General features: G+C 38.6%; 1 long non-coding RNA gene across 10 annotated transcripts in view; it reads left to right on the top strand.

The window, feature by feature from the left end:
- LOC145516377 (uncharacterized) overlaps nucleotides 1-16,677 on the top strand; it is a 523,613-nt gene that overhangs the window by 324,414 nt on the left and 182,522 nt on the right. For 5 of the 10 annotated variants that reach the window (XR_014061342.1, XR_014061343.1, XR_014061349.1 and 2 more), the window contains one exon: nucleotides 12,845-12,978. This is a non-coding gene — a long non-coding RNA (uncharacterized LOC145516377). Of the gene's footprint in view, nucleotides 1-2,963; nucleotides 3,042-12,844; nucleotides 15,287-16,677 lie in introns of those variants that run through there. The other 5 variants (XR_014061332.1, XR_014061331.1, XR_014061345.1 and 2 more) reach the window with 5 other exon arrangements.

The raw sequence follows: 16,677 nt of genomic DNA, 5'->3' as shown, positions 1-16,677 counted from the left end.
ATTCATAGGAAGATCAGGCCAGAAAGGAAAACAGTAGAAACTCACATTTGTGGCACCTTTTATACTTGCATGAAACGTTTCCACTCTTTCATTTTGAAAGACATAACAGTTCTCTCTTTCATGCTCTCACTTCCTCTTTTTCTTACTTTCTGTTTTTGAGACTGTTATTCTGGCATTTTGGTATTGTTGCTGCTTTCCAGCAATTATAATAATCTCTTTTCTTTTAAAATTTTTGGTGACTTCCACAGAGATAGATGACCATGTTTCCACTTACTGATAAACATGCCATGTTTTAGAAACTCTGACATGGCCTCTCTTTTTTCTCCATTAGTGTTCCATTTGCTTTTCAACAAGTAAGCATATTAAATAAGACTGATGTGATTCTTGCCTTCTGAGGAGGATGGCAAAATATAGTCTGTAACATTTTTCTGCCTTTTATGTTCAGTAGCTCAATACTTTATTTACTTCTACGGAACTTGAAAATTGAATTTAAAAATACATTTTTCTTGGTCAATAACAAGAGTTATTACTGAGATAAAAATGATGAGGGTAGCATAAAGTCTGGAACATCCACAAAGGCATAAAATATGTGTACTTCAAACAGCAAATAATCCATATACCTTTATTTCCTCTTAAAAAGTCGTACTTTACTGAAATGCTTCATATATGGCCACTTGTAAATTGGCTTTTAACTGATTCTTTTAATCATGTTCAGTGCTTTTCCCTATGAAAACTAAAGGACTGATTTTATGACTTATTTTCCCCATTCTTTTATGCATTTTAATATACAGAAATCCTGTGGCTTAAAAAATAAGCATAGTGAAAAACTGCACTTAAGGAAGTGGCATGCCAATTTTATAACTATGCAGATATGATCTAAGTGTTAAGTCCTGATCTTGATATTAATTTCAGAGAAAGAAAATGATGTGTAAGACTCAAACTAAATGACAGCTTAAGGAAATTCAGCAAGAGCTCATTCTTAGTAAAACTTTCTGAGACAGAATCAAAGAAAAGAAGAAAGAAATGTCTACATTCATTTATTGGAAACTGTTTTTCAGGTTATGAGATAACATGGTATAAATTATATCAGCATTCCTGAAATTCTGAAATCCCATCAGCATAGATAATAACCTTTAAGCCTTTTATTTATACAGCATTAAGACATTTAATATTTTTATATGCTGTCATTTTTGCTTAACATTAGATAGAGCATAACTTTTCATGCTATTATTCCTATCATATAGAACTTAAATATTATATTCTTTAAAAATAGCAATATTTAAAAATATGCTATTATTATCTCTATTACATGGTCTTTGAAAACATCACTTTTCATATCTGCATAATGCTCCATGTTATGGTTCTGTCATATTTCCTTATGTCCTTCCCCGAATAAACATTTGGATAGCTTCGTCTTTCCTTCCTTCCATTTTTTTAAATTAGTAATTCCATTGCATTACCTACATAATTTTAATTGTGACAAATTTTTACATAAATGTTTGCATCTCAAATTGCATCATTAGGAAAGATTTCTGGTAGTGGCCTTCAGGAGACAAGGGGCAGAACGTCTTACGGTAGTTGATGTAACAGTGTGAAATAACTCCAGAAACCTATTAGAGCTCATGCCACTGCAGTTTCACCAGTATTTCATCATAATCTTTGCTAACGTTATAGCATTGCCAACTTGTTAGGGTACTCCCTTAATCATTGGGCAATTTGCATCTCTTTGATTACTAAGGAGGTTTTTAATATTTTTCATATTTCTTATGTCTTCAAGTTTCTGTTTCCATAATTTTTTATTTATCCTTTCAGTCCATTTATCTGTGTGACTCTTAATATACCTCTTACTGATTCAAAGCTCTGTTATAGTTCTAAGGGAACTGGTAAAGCATTTTAATCATGTGTCATAATTTCTCATTCAGATTTTAGTTTTTTTTATTCCTTATTGCTATGAGTGATATTTTATGTTAGAGCCCTTTTTAAACCTTGGGTGTTTTGATACTCCCTAATTGAGAAGAAATCAGCAATTTCTAGTTTCGGTAAAAGAATTACAACTGAATGGGCTTACTAACTGTAGTAGCATTAAACAGTATATACAACTATACACAGAGTGGGGCTAAGGTGAATTCTAGGTCTTCTAAATCACCTCTGTTCATTTATTGTAGCAGATTCTAAGAAACTTAAGCAGATCCTGCAGTTCATGAACGGAGAAGGCAATGGAACCCCACTCCAATACTCTTGCCTGGAAAATCCCATGGACGGAGGAGCCTGGTAGGCTACAGTCCATGGGGTCGCTAAGAGTCGGATGAGTGAGCGACTTCACTTTCACTTTTCCCTTTCATGCACTGGAGAAGGAAACTGCAACCCACTCCAGTATTCTTGCCTGGAGAATCCCAGGGATGGTGGACAGAGTCGGGCACGACTGAAGTGACTTAGCAGCAAGCAGCAGCAGCAGCAGCAGCAGTTCATGAAAGTAAACTATAGTATCAGGGATGAGTAAGTCAAGTAAGTAATGCTTTAGTATAGAGACTGACTCATCAGTTCCAAATGTGTATCTTATCTTTTTAAACTAAGAAAATATGATCATTACTTTTTTTCATTTATTCAAACTGTTTTGAGTGCTTTGGATACAAAGTCTATTAGGAATTCTCCATAAAGTGCTGGTTTTGAGAATTGATTTGAGCTGTAAGTGTATCTGTTATACTAGTTATCAGATGCTGTGTAAATCGCTATCCAAAACTTAGCAGCTTGAAATAAAAACATTATTTCATAGTCTCATGGAGCAGGAATCTTTACATGGTCTATGTAGCTGCTTGCTCCAAGGCCTCTCATGTGGTTGCAGTCAGCAGCTGGCCAAGTCTAGAGTCATTTCTGAGTTCAGTTGAGGGAAGATCTTATTTCAGAGTCACTCACATAGACCTCTTGACAGACATGATTCATGAAATAGCAACTGCTTCTTACAGGAGAAGCTGTCCAAAAGAAAAAAAGAGAGAGCACCAACCTCTGGGATCTCATGGCTGATGATCTGAGATGAAGCTGAGGTAATAATAATAGAAATAGAGTGCACAATAAATGTAATCACTTGAATCATCCCGAAACCATTCTCCCATCCCAGTCTGTGGAAAAATTGTCCTCCACAAAGCCAGTCCCTGGTGCCAAAATGGTTGGGGACCGCCAAAGAAGCTGTGGTCTTTTATAACCTAATTATTGGAAATCCCCATATGCGTGCTATATTCTATTCATCAGTAGCTAGTCAGTCATTCCAGCTAAATTAAAAAGCATGAAAGTGAGGTGGTGGGAATTATTGTGGGAGGTCATCTGAGTGGTTGCTTGTCTTATCTAAATTGAACTCCATCTACAGATTGATTCACACACACAGTAATAATTACCTAAAATCACGTGATTTATACTTGATAAGTATCTCATAAAATTTGATAAACTGTTCTGATGTTAAATTGTTTGCGTAGATTTGGGCCATTTAGATCTCATCACTCTATATTAAATTACATTTGGCCTTGCTAAATGGAGAACATTTCTTGAGATACTTGGTAACTTTTCTGACTAAACACAGTGGAGAAACAATCCAAGATCTCTTAGACTTCAGGTTTATTGTCTCTTTTCCTGTTAGAGGGGACTTGAATAACACAATTCGGAGTTTGTAATAAAATGTCCTGTAGAAAGTCATAAGCTACAATGTGTTTATTTTTGTGAAAATAATAGCCACTTAGGCAAATTCAAGATGTATGTTCTTTTCCTAGCCTCTTTATTAAAAACAAGTGTCAAAAGAGCTGGCTTGAAGGTTGGAGAAGGAGGAGGGGAGGGGGGCAGATACGTTAAAATACCTCATGAAGCAGTGATGCAGATGTGTTTCTGGGAGATGGTGGGACTGCTCACAGGAGCACAGGGGAACAAGGTAAAGCCTCATCACTTTGAGAACTGGCTAATGGTTTTATTACCTAGTTTGATTGGGTTTGACCAGGAGAACAGCAGGAATTCATAGAGGTCTTTTGGGAGTTTAGACACTTTGAGAAACTCCAAATGGGAATTGCATGGAGCCTTCTAACTGAGGATGAGAGATAGTGTGTGATAGGCTGAATAATGGTCCACAGAAGACGTTCATGCCTGAATCACTTGGAACCTGTGGATATGTTACTTTACATGGCAAAGGAGACTTGGCAGATTTAATGAAAGTTACAGACCTAAAAATAGAGAATTGTTTTGAATTTTTTCAGGTGAGGCTAATCTTAAATAAATCCTAAAAACACAGAACTTTCCTTTATGGAGTTGGAAAGAGATGCGACAGAAAAGGAAATCAGAGAGCTTCCAAGCATAAGGACTCGGTGTGCGCTTGCTTGTTTTGAGAGGCAGGGCCCCATGTGGGAAGATTAGAAAGAGGCCTCCAAGAGCTGAGGGTAGCCCCCAGCTGACAGTCAGCAAGGAAACAGCACTTCAGTCCTACAGTTGAAAAGAACTGGGTTCTACCAACAACCTCTGTGGGCTTGGAAGCAGATTCTTCCCCTGATGGCCCAGTAAAGGACAACACCCTGTTGACATGTTGCTTTTAGTCTGGTGAGGCCACTGTGCTCGAATTCTACAGATCTGTGAGATAGTTAAGTGGATGCACTTTTAACGCGCTACATTTGTGGCAAATTGTAATGACAACAATAGAAAACTAGAGTGAGAAGGGCAAACAAATACCTTGAAGTTTTTCAAGAGTAGTCAGGAGCAAAGCAGATAGTGCTAGTGGTAAAGAATCTATGTGCTAGTGCAGGGGATGCAAGCAATGAGGGTTCAATCCCTGGGCTGGGATGATTCTCTAGAGGAGAAAATGGCAACTCATTCCAGTATTCTTGGCTGGAAAAGTCCATGGACAAGGGAGCCTGGTGGGCTACAGTCCATGGGGTCGCAAAGAGTCGGACCCGACTGAGTGACTGAGCATACCCAGCACAGGAGCAAAGCAAAGCACCTGTTTAAGGGGGGAAGGTGAAGTTCCCCTTAGGGTAGCAGAGTTCGAGGCAAGGAGGGAATCTAAGGTGTTTACAAGTTTCCATCTACCTAAGAATTTCAGTGTGCATAGCAAAGAATATTAGAGATACCCACATAAGGAACAGCCTCATCCACCAGGCAGTGAAAGGCCAATTTTCTGAAATGAGCAGGCTGATCATGGAGCCTAGTTTATACTGGCCTTTTGCCTTCTCATTGATTTGGGAGAGTTTCAGCCCAGCCCAGCCCTCAGGCCCCTGTAAGGATATTGAGAGCAGCTGGGAAGAGATGAGATGAAGAAAGAGTTGACATTTGGATAATACAAGAGGATAGGAATAGGAGACAATAAACAGAACAAGAATAAACTTCATCAATTAACACTCATAAAAGTAGGGTCAGAGCATGAAAACAGACTCATCATAGGGGTACAAATCATGAGACAAGCAGAAAACATTCAGTGAAATAAAGTAAAAACCAAAAAAACCCTCCACCCTCTATTAAAGCAGCAGGTGCTTCAAATTAGTGATATAACAAGGAGATTCCTTAGCAAGATGAGAATTATTCTCTGTCAATGTGCTTTGTGTTTAATGGTACATCTGCAAAGAAGTTTTGTCCATAAGAATTGGATTAGGCTGGAATTTGTCTCTAATATGTGGCAGGGGAACCTGGAAGTTTCTGTTGCAGTGGTCCTATAGTGCATAGACTGATGAAGACAAGTGACTCAATACTGTTTCTATTTGAAACGTTTCTCTTGAAAACTTTTTTCTTTATCTTATGGACGTTGTGAATCTTGTAACAATCATACTCAATGAGGCTTGAATTGTGCTGATTTCTTCATGTACTTATTTCTATTTTGTTGTATTTTGAGCCCTTGGCCACAAATTTCAGATTCCTTTTTAAAATGAGAGTAAGAGGTGGCACAGTGGTAAAGAATCTGCCTGCCAATGCAGGAGATGCAAGCAATGCAAGTTCGATTCCTGGGTCAGGAAGATCACCTGGAGTAGGAAATGGTAACCTGCTCCAGTATTCTTGCCTGGAAAATTCCATGGACAGAGGAGCCTGGCAGGATACAGTCCAAGGGGCTGCAAAGAGTCAGACATGACTAAGCACAACACAAGCTACAAAAAGGAAAGAGTAAAGAACAAGCAAAAAGAATGAAAACAAATACAAGTATTTGTGTCCCTGAATAAAGGGCTGGGCACAGCCTTAATCTGTGACTGCTGCTTTAGATGAAACAGGAAAATGTCTGAAAGAATTCCTGGTAACACAACCATTTGTGGATGTTCAGCATCACTGACTGGTTTGGAAATTTCAGCTGTGGCATTTCCACTCCTTTGGGTGACTGGATTCTTATTTGCTCATCTGGAGAATGTCTTGCTTGACAAACCAACTGCCCATATGGGCTTCTTTCCCATGTTCTCCTGGATTTTGAAAATGCTGTAACCTGTGTGCAAATGAGCCACACCAGGCACTCCACAAACACTCATGTGTTGAGATGGAGTTCTCTCTTTTTTGAAGTCAACAGAATTAACATATGGTAACACTAGTGAAAATAGCAATAATATTCTTTTTCTGGCCCTTTTATAGCCTATGACATTTCAAATGCATTATTTTGTTGGACTCAAACATGCTTAGAGCGATATATGTTTAACAATTTATAAATCTTGATCAAAGGCAATGAAATTTCCAGCCAAATGTGTTTGTATGTCTTACAAACCCCAAATTCCAGTTTTTTTTTCATTTTCCTTTCCTTTTACAGTTTCCTAGCTTTCATGCTTTTTTCATTCATTCACTAATTTATTTATTAATTTAAAAATGCATTTATTTATTTGGCTGTGTCAAGTTTTAGTTGCTGCTTGAAGGATCTTTGTTGTGACATGTGAGCTTTGCTTCAGTTGGGCTGCACAGGCTCAGGAGTTGCAACGTGTGGGCTTAGTTGCCCTGCGGCATGTGGCATTTTAGTTCCCCAGCCAAGGATCAAACTCACGTCCCCTGCATTGGCTGGTGAATTCTTAACCACTGAACCATCAGGGAAGTCCCTTTATTTATTAGTTTAGTCACTTATTCATTTATTTCTTCTTTCAGTTTTTTGATGAAAACAGTTATCATGCCTTAACGTTCGAGGGGCAATGCTCCTCTACCTCTTTCACTTCCCACTTCTTGGATTTGTAAGGAGATTGTGCAGAAATCTTTTCTCTGTTCTCTCCTGTTTGTTGTGGAAGCATGCCTGGCTTCTGTCCTGTCACAAGCCAATGACTGAGCGTAAAAAGGGCCTACATAGACACAAGAGGCTTCATGAGCAAGTTCATTCTTTCTTGATATTTGTGTTACCTCCCTCCAGTTCTGCTGATTTACATCAGAACACCTTCCCCTGAAATACAAAGGTGAAATTGAACTCTAATTTAGGAGGGAAGAGTGGGGAGAAATCAGGACATTCCCATGAGGTATTCTAGTGAATTCTGCCAGCACTTACTGGAAAACTCTGCTTTTAGAAATTTAGGCTCTTAGCTAGTGATTTATGAGGTTGAATAATATCTTCAGCTATTATTTCAGTTCAGTTCAGTCGCTCAGTCGTGTCCGACTGTTTGCAACCCCATGAATCGCAGAATGCCAGGCCTCCCTATCCATCACCAACTCCCGGAGTATACCCAAACCCATGTCCATCGAGTCGGTGATGCCATCCAGCCATCTCATCCTCTGTCGTCCCCTTCTCCTCCTGCCCCCAATCCTTCCCAGCATTAGGGTCTTTTCCAATGAGTCAACTCTTCGCATGAGGTGGCCAAAGTATTGGAGTTTCAGCTTCAACATCAGTCCTTCCAATGAACACCAAGGACTGATCTCCTTCAGCATGGACTGGTTGGAACTCCTTGCAACCAGTCCAGAGTCATTGGACTCTCAAGAGTCTTCTTCAACACCACAGTTCAAAAGCATCAATTCTTCAGTGCTAAGCTTTCTTCACTGGCCAACTCTCACATCCATACATGACTACTGAAAAAACCATAGCCTTGACTAGACAGACCTTTGTTGGCAAAGTAATGTCTCTGCTTTTAAACATGCTATCTAGGTTGGTCATAACTTTCCTTCCAAGGAGTAAGCGTCTTTTAATTTTATGGCTGCAATCACCATCAGCAGTGATTTTGGAGCCCCCCAAAATAAAGTCTGCCACTGTTTCCCCATCTATTTCCCATGAAGTGATGGGACCGGATGCCATGATCTTAGTTTTCTGAATGTTGAGCTTTAAGCCAACTTTTTCACTCTCCTCTTTTACTTTCATCAAGAGGCTCTTTAGTTCTTCTTCACTTTCTGCTGTAAGATACTAATTGGTACCCCCTTAACATAGCTCCTTTTGTTTTGTGACTCTTCTTCATACCTGGGAAACTGTGACATTCTATATGTATGCCTCAGGGAATAAATTACATGCAGAAAGCATAGAACATAAATAGTTTGAAATATGGCTTAAAAAACACCCTGATTTCAAAACATGAGACAAATGACAGAGAAGAATATAATGATTGGCATCCAGAGCAGAGAAGTTTTTCCTGACTAGGAGGAAGAAGAAAATTAAGTCAGAGAATAAGCTAGACAGAGTTGAGTCACCCTATGAACTTTCTGCCTGGTGTTGAATCCAGGGTTGGGCAAAACATATAGGAAACACACAAAACAAAATTCTCACTAGATTCAGGATGATCTGTAAAAAATCTATTTGTATCCTTCTTAGTAAATGAAGTCAGAGGGCTGCTAAAACTTGTAGAAGTTTTCATCAACATTTATAGAAGTGTTTCATAGAAGCACTTGAGTAAACAGTTTTACAGAATGTTTAGGCATACAAACTTGAGGAAACTTCATAGAATATTCCCGTGCTCTTTTGGTTCAGGGAACAACCATGTGCTTTCAGTATGCCTGAGAGAGTTTCAACGTAACTGATGTATTATAGAATCAGATCCAGAGAGGCCTTGGGATGCAATGAGGAGGATGCTACTGACTATGTAGACCCATGACCAAAGGAGCCAGTGGATATCTGGTGATGACAGAGGATCAGATTTCCATCCCCATTTCCATTGCCTCTGTGCAAAATCAGTGCTTCTCCTTTCAACTTGGATGCAACTCCAAGGAAAAGATGGAACTGACTTGAATGAGATGACCCAGAATTGACAAGATTAAGTTTCTACTACAGAGTGCAAAGTGAACATAAGAAAAGGATTTTACATTTCTTGTATCCTGAGTTTGTGGGTTTAATGTCAAAGTCATCTCATATATTGAGAAAAATGCCATTTAAAGCTGTGGCACTGGGACTCCTCACTAAAGGTGATGGAATGAGTACATGAGTTTATCCCTTGATTCCCTTAGAGGGAAAAGGAAAATATATTTGTTGTAGCTTTAGAGTCTGAACACATGGTCTCAACACTCAACTGTTATATGGTTTCTTCCTTGTGGACTTCAGAGTTTGGTGAGTTGTTCAGGACTCATAGGATGAAAAGCTGCCCTGTGTGTCAGTACTGGTGCTATCTTGGTTGTGGGCAATGAAGGGCCACTTTAATTCAGTTTTTAGGAAGCATCATCTAATCTGGAAAATGAGTAAGATTTGTCTAGGTAAGAGCAGAGGTGTTGGGAGTGAGATGGTATCCACAGTAGAAAGCAGAGCTTTTGCAGAGAGTTGGGAAGTAGGAATGTGTAGATGTCATTCAGTCAGACTGGACTTTAGATGGCAAGGCAGTAGGAGATGGTCAAGAGGTAAGGCTAGGAAAGCAAGCAAGCACGAGCAAAGGGAGAAAGCTCTTGTATTCCATACTAAGGAGATCAGCTTTATCTTGAGGGCAGTGAGGAGGCACTTCAGCATTTTAATCAGAGGAACACATCAGGCTATTCAGTGGATAGTGGAGAAGAGGGAATCAGGCCTGGATGTTAGGGAGACCACGTAGGAGAGGTTGGAGTGATCTGGGAAAGCCTTGTGGTAGCCTGAATTAGGAAACTAACAGTAGGAATGAAGAGAAATCGACAGATCTATAAGATATTCAGATCTCTTGATGTAATAAAATATCCTGATTAAATTAATAAACAAGATCTCTTCTGTGGCATTTCTTGGTTCTATAAGCCTCTTCCTCTTGATGTTGCACTTGGGGATTTTACTTGCTTCATGGGGTTCTTTGGGGTTGTATTCTCAAACTGTTCCTACTGCCTCTGGTCTCAGAGACTAGGTGATGCAGTAGCAGAAGGTCTGTGTTGTTTCCAAATCCAAGGTTACATAGATCTTCAACTTAAACCTTGATCTCCTAACCTGAGTACTGGTTCTATCAGACTAAAATAAAACATATATAAAATATGAAGTATGCATGTATTTGTGAACACCTAAGGACTCTTCCAGTTTTTACTAGAGTGTATGTATTAGAGTGGATCCTAGAATCCAAGTGTTGTCATAAATGTTCCTGGAAGCAGATAACACTAAAAACCCACATAATTGGAAATACAGTGAGCACAGTTTACTCATTCTATTCTAGTGTTCTTAGACAGAGAAGAGAAACTGTAGGGGAGTGAGCCCCTTGGGGTTGGAGGGAGATTTTAGTTGCTCAGCAACATGACTCAGAAGTAAAGTTAAGCTTCCCAAGTGCACCTGTGACTTATATATGTGCATGATACAGAGACTCAGGGGAGAGAAAAGGAAATGGAAAATTAGATCTCTGGTCAAATATTTAATAAAATGTAATTTTCAAAAGGAAGATATAAAATGCATGCAAAATCTCAAAGTATAAAACCAGAGAAGTCATAATTACCCACATTACATGGTCTGAATATAAATGGAAGTGTAGGGGAGAATAAGTAAATAGGATGTGTATTGAATGAATAATGTATTTTTACACCAGATGGAGGGGCACTCCTTGTAAAGATTTCAGGGAAATGATTATGCTGTGAATTACTGAGCATGTGCTGGCGCTGTGTTCTCTTGGTTGTGTGAAACCACATTGAGCTAGTGAGATGTGAGTCATCCTATGAGATAACTGATCATTTCAAGACTTCATGCCACAGAAGCAATGGCAGACAAGACTGTTTCTAAGTCAGTGGTCCATGAATGGGTTGGGATGCTCCAACTACAATATGAAAGATGCTTTATTAGCTGTGTACATTAAAACCTCAACTAGAATGGCTAGGAAATGGGGCAAACTGTTAATTTGTATTTTGTGGTCAGCTGTGGCTAACGTGGAAAACCCCTTTTTGCTTTAAAGCTGTTATTCAAAATGTTTTCTCAAATGCATTAAATCATTCTCCTCACTTTGAAGCCTGCAGATTAAACACAGAGCATTATAGTACAGAAGCTTGGGAGGCTAGACAGAATGTGGTCTCATCCCCGGGATTTATGCTGAAAACTGCCATGTTAATTTATCTCTGAATATAATACGTTTTTCTCCCTTTCTCATATCCTTCCTTGTAAAAAGTTAAATATTAAAAATACTTCTAGTAGTTAAAAGATCTAGCAGTGTACGTGTGTGCAGTTTAGGTTCAGTTCATTGAGATTTTATTATTTCAGTGTATATTTTGAGATGCTTGCAATTGTTTTATGACTCTGACTTGTAGGGTTGCTTTTTAAAATTCTTTATTTTGTTTTGTTTTTTTTTTTAACTCTCTGGTTTGCAGTTTTAGGCTAATAATTTGCTGTACTGTCCTAGACTCACCAACCAGATGATTAAATGAGAGTTAAAAGCAGGTGATTAAATAAGAGTTAAAAGTAGTATGTTTGTCCGTGTGCTTACACTATAAAAAATAACATTATGACGCTTTGTTAAAATATCTAAGGATAAACATAAAAGAGGCTACACTTAAACAGAGTAAATTGAGTCCAAGATTTAGAGAAGTGCTGCAACTGATAACTTATTCAAGGTCAACTTTTAAAGCTGTCACTTGGCCTTTGCTTCTCAGGGTTAAACAGAAAAATCATATACTAATATATTTCCTGCCAGTGAAAGTAGAGAGGGAGGAGATATTTAGTTCACATATGAAACATGTTTATGTGTCTCTTTGGCTTCTAAACTTGTAATAATTCAATTATTATATATTTATATTTTCAACTTGTTTTCCCATTGCATACTTAATATTTAATGGAGAGTATAACTGGAGAAATGTTTTGCTCTGATGGTGATTTTTTGTTCAAATCCTTTTAAACATATCCTACTTGAAAATTTCTGTGCAAGGTTCTAGTTTCATAGACCACTTCTCTGCTAGTTGTAGCTAATCTAATAGAAAAACAAAACTGGGAGACATCTAAGCTAGAATATCAGTAGAGGTTGATGTTATTAAGCTTATACTATAGATATAGTATGATTCACCCCATAAACATTCATGTGGGCAACTCAAAAGTAGTGATATTGAATTAAGGAATCAAAAGCAAGGCTGAGACAGAGAAAAAGAAGTTTGAGGACAGTGGATCCTTGCCCATATTCCTTGGCCATTATTCCATATGTTTGTACATTGTTGACTCTTCCAAACTCTCCTCAGAGCCATTTCCATGAAAAAACTATCAAAAAAAAAAATCCTCAGAGCACATCTTTCCCATATGATCACTAAATCAATATATACACTTAATGAGGGTACGATAAGAGGTTGTCTTTATGATTTGAAGTCTCAAAACCTCTTTGCTGTGGAGTTACCAATGAAAGCAGACATGGGTGGGTAGAGGTGGCTCATCGAGACCAACGTAAAGGAGTTCAGAGAAGTTCACTGAGGCTGAGGAACTTGGCTCAGGGACTCCTCCCCCCTAAGGAGACAATGGAGGGCAGAGTTCTGTAAAAAGAAAGACGAGTAAAGAGACTTTTTTGGAGGTTTTCCCAAGTAAGAACTGCAGCAAGTTTATGTCATTTCTTTACAATTTCAGGACCACCAGCAAAGAGAAGTGATTCACCATGAGATAATAACATTTCTGGCATCCACAATTCCATGAAATACCTGAGGCACAGGAGTTCTTGGGAGAAAGAATTTCCCAGAGAAGTGGTTAAGCAGAGCAATGAGGTAAATGGGGTAAATGCTAAGAAGGGCTTAAGGAATACCTGGATGTCTCTGTCTCTCTTCTCTGCTTGACTAACTCCCATTTATCCATCAGGTCTCTGTGTCCTTTAAGAGGTCATTCCTGACCCTCAGCATAATGATAGATGCTTGGTCCAGGTGCTCCTGGGCATCCTGGGCTTACATCTGTTTAGCACCTTTCACTTTGTGTGTACCTTTGTCTCTACCAATAAACTGAGTGCTTCTTGATGGCATAGAATATACTTTTCTTTACCGTTTATCTCCAGGAAAGATCACAGTGCCTAGTGCATAGTAGAGGCTTAATAAGTACTTGTTAACTGAATAAACCACTCAAGCAAAATGAGATCATTCTACCCATGATGTCACACAAACTTAATATCACATGTCTACATTGGTTGGTGGTGGCTCCCCAAAAGGAGGGGATGAGAAGGACCTTGAAGGTGCAACAGAGCTCATTAGTAAATAGAACCTGCATCAAGTAGTGATGTCTGAGGTGTTGTGCCTGCTCAAAAGCTTATCTTTGATTTTGTTTGCTATGAACAAAATAATGTCTTGAAGAAATGCTAGCCTTAGATTCCATGACATAATTGGTTACAGTGAACATAAAACCTAAAGTGGACATGATATTCAGAAAACTGAAAATCAAATTAAAAAAGGCAGTAATGACAGTGACAGCAAATAAAACTAAAACTCAAAGGAGATGGGAAGACTTCTAGTTGTCTTGGTGGCAGCCCATGACTGTGCTCTCAACTTTCAACTAAAGATATATGAAGTCACACACACTTACACACATGCATACACACATGTGGACTCACACCAAAACGGATAGCAATGTTGAAAACGACAAAGAAGACCACAGGCCCAACTCATAGTATTTGAGGGGTTACAGCTTTGATGGGTTTGACACAGAAAACAAGTCAGAAAAAAAAATGGACCTGAGGGAGAGCATGAAGTGGCTTTGGCTCAAGTCCAGTCTTTCCTGAGGGAAGCTCAGGCAGCTGACTCCTGAACTGCCAAGAGACCTGCTCTGGTCTCCCCAAATAACATGACCACATGAGCTGTTCTCTTTTAATGCCTATTTGGAGACTTTACGTTGAGTCGGTAGTATGGTAGAGGGAAAAGGATGTAAAGAAGAGATGTCTGTGTACTCATCCCAGGAACCTGTAAATATATTACCTTACATGGCAAAGAGGACATTGCAGATGTGATTAAACTAAGCATCTTCAGATGGAAAGATTTTCCTGAATTATCCATTGAGCCCAGTGTAACCACAGGGTCTTTAAATGTGAAAGAGGGAGGCTGGAGAATCAGAACCAGGGAAAGAGATGTGACCAGGGTCAGAGGTTACAGTAATACAGGGCTGTGAGCCAGTGAATGCAGGCAATACCTAGAAGCTGTAAAAGGAAAGGAAATGGATTCTTTCTTAGAGCCTTCAGGAGTGCAGCCCTACTGACTGAATTTGAACCTGGATTTGAGTTTCCTGAGATCCACTGTACACCTTTGACCTCCAGAACTGTACAATAAATCTGTGTTGTTTTAAACCACTAAGTTTGTGGCAATCTGTTAGAGCAGCAGGAAGAAACTAATACTATACTACATTAATGTTACTATTATTATTATTTTTCACAACCACAAATAATTGAGAAAGGTTTACCTAAGGCTATTACACAAAACTAAATAAGTACAGATTACAAAGTACATAGCTTTAACTATACTTTTCTCTGAATGCTGCAAATGTTTTTACCAAGGCAAAAACAATGACAAGAGTTATAATAAATATTCCAGTCTTCCTGCTTTACTTTTGAAAAAAAAAATGTATTTTCAAATGTTTGAAAAATAAGTGAAACATGCAGAATACCCTCAATTTCCACACTTAAGCAGAAAATGGCCATTAGTGAGCTTGTGGTTATGCTGTTTGAATATTTTCTCCCTCTCACTAAGAACCTTCTCGTTCCCACGAGAACCCAGAGGCACCCAAGTCCCATGGTGTTTTTTCCTGTAATATTTTGTCCTGTACAAACAATAGGATGCCAATTATCCAGCCTTAACATGACAAACAATAAGAAACTATGACAATTTTATTTTTGGTGAAATGATCCTATGAAATTAGAAGTTTGGAAAGAACCACATGCCTAAAAATCGTCCTGTTTATCTTCTTCTGTTTTGGTTTTTTTTTTTTTTCTCAGAGGGTTTGTCTCCACACCATCACATGCACCCAAGAAATAGTTTTTTGCTTTCAAAGGCGATGCTATAATCTTCTTCAGAAATTCTGTTTTTCTCCACTCTCCCTACCTTCCTATAGTCACATTTTTTTTTCTTTTACATAGACCAAACTCAGCCTGCATGATGCAAGAGTTTAAAAATAGTTGCCTCACTGTATCTTAAGACAGTTTCCTCTTTATCAGTCCTCAAAGAAGAAATAACACTGGCATCTTTTCTCCTTCTTCTCTTGTAGGTCCATATATAGGGTTACAAAATATATGGTAGTTAGGGCAAACGGCGGGCTTCTCTGGTGGCTCAGCAGTAAGAAATCCACCTGCCAGTGCAAGAAACGTGGGTTCGATCCATGGGTCAATAAGATCCCTGGAGAAGGAAATGGCAGCCCACTGCAGTGTTCTTGCCTGGGAAATCCCAGGGACGGAGGAGCCCCGAGGGCTACAGTCCATGGGGTCCCAAGAGTAGAACACAACTTAGTGACTGAACCACCGCCACCAGGGGAGGCAGGTAGTTGATGGAAATGTATTGTAAGTAGAGGGATTTCATCTGTTCTTTAATGTTAGATTTTCTTCATTTATTTTCAGTCAGGAACTGTGACTATTCTGGATAACATTTCTAATATATATATATATACATATGTATATATACATACATACAAACATATGTGTGTATGCGCATGTATATGTTCTAATAATGCTTCTATTTCCTTGAAAATGATTTGGACTTCAAATCTGTGGCCTGGGAAGTTATCAGTGAGAACTGAGATGATAGCAAAAAGGTTCTCCTGAACCTTTTTGGAGTCAATTTGAATAGGCTTCCATTAATTGGAGCACCAAAGTGAGTTACAAATAAAATGAGCTAGATATATCAAATGTTTTAAATCCATGAATTCATGATGCTACTACAAATATAAATGGCCACTGTTGAAAGATGCTGGTGAACCAAGTTATTATTTTTAAAACTTGTAAATGAAGAAACAAAGTTGTTTATCGTGACTTTTCTATGTGAACTGTACCTCAGGGTAGCCAATTAGTGCTGAGCTGACGCCTCTCTTTATGGAAGTATTTCTGGTAGAATGTACAGTTCTTTTTCTAAGGAAACATATTTTCCAGTTCTCAAATTTTCCAGTTTGATGCATATTTTTGTGAATGTAATACTAATCACAGTTATTTTTTTTAAAACCGTTTCTGGTAATTCTAGTATCTAAAACACCTGTGAGTATTTTTAGTTTTGGTCATGTTTCTTGGCATATTGTCCAACATTGTGTTTGAAAAGTTGCCACTCTTCCTTTTGAAAGGAGACACCCTATTAATCTGACTAATTATCAACCGATCACCCTGTATTACTCACTCAGTTTACTTCTGTTTTCCCCCAGCTAGGGTGTGACCCTCTGGGGTTCAAATCAAGGATATGAAGTCTGGTAAGACGCAGAACTCCATTTTTTGGGTCTCCCTAGCATTGTAACAA

Source organism: Giraffa tippelskirchi, chromosome 8 (genome assembly GCF_054371585.1).
Source record: "Giraffa tippelskirchi isolate mGirTip1 chromosome 8, T2T-mGirTip1v1.2.pri, whole genome shotgun sequence".
NCBI lineage: Eukaryota > Metazoa > Chordata > Mammalia > Artiodactyla > Giraffidae > Giraffa > Giraffa tippelskirchi.
Note: the sequence above shows the minus strand (reverse complement) of the source record. Positions and strands in the feature narration are given on the sequence as shown.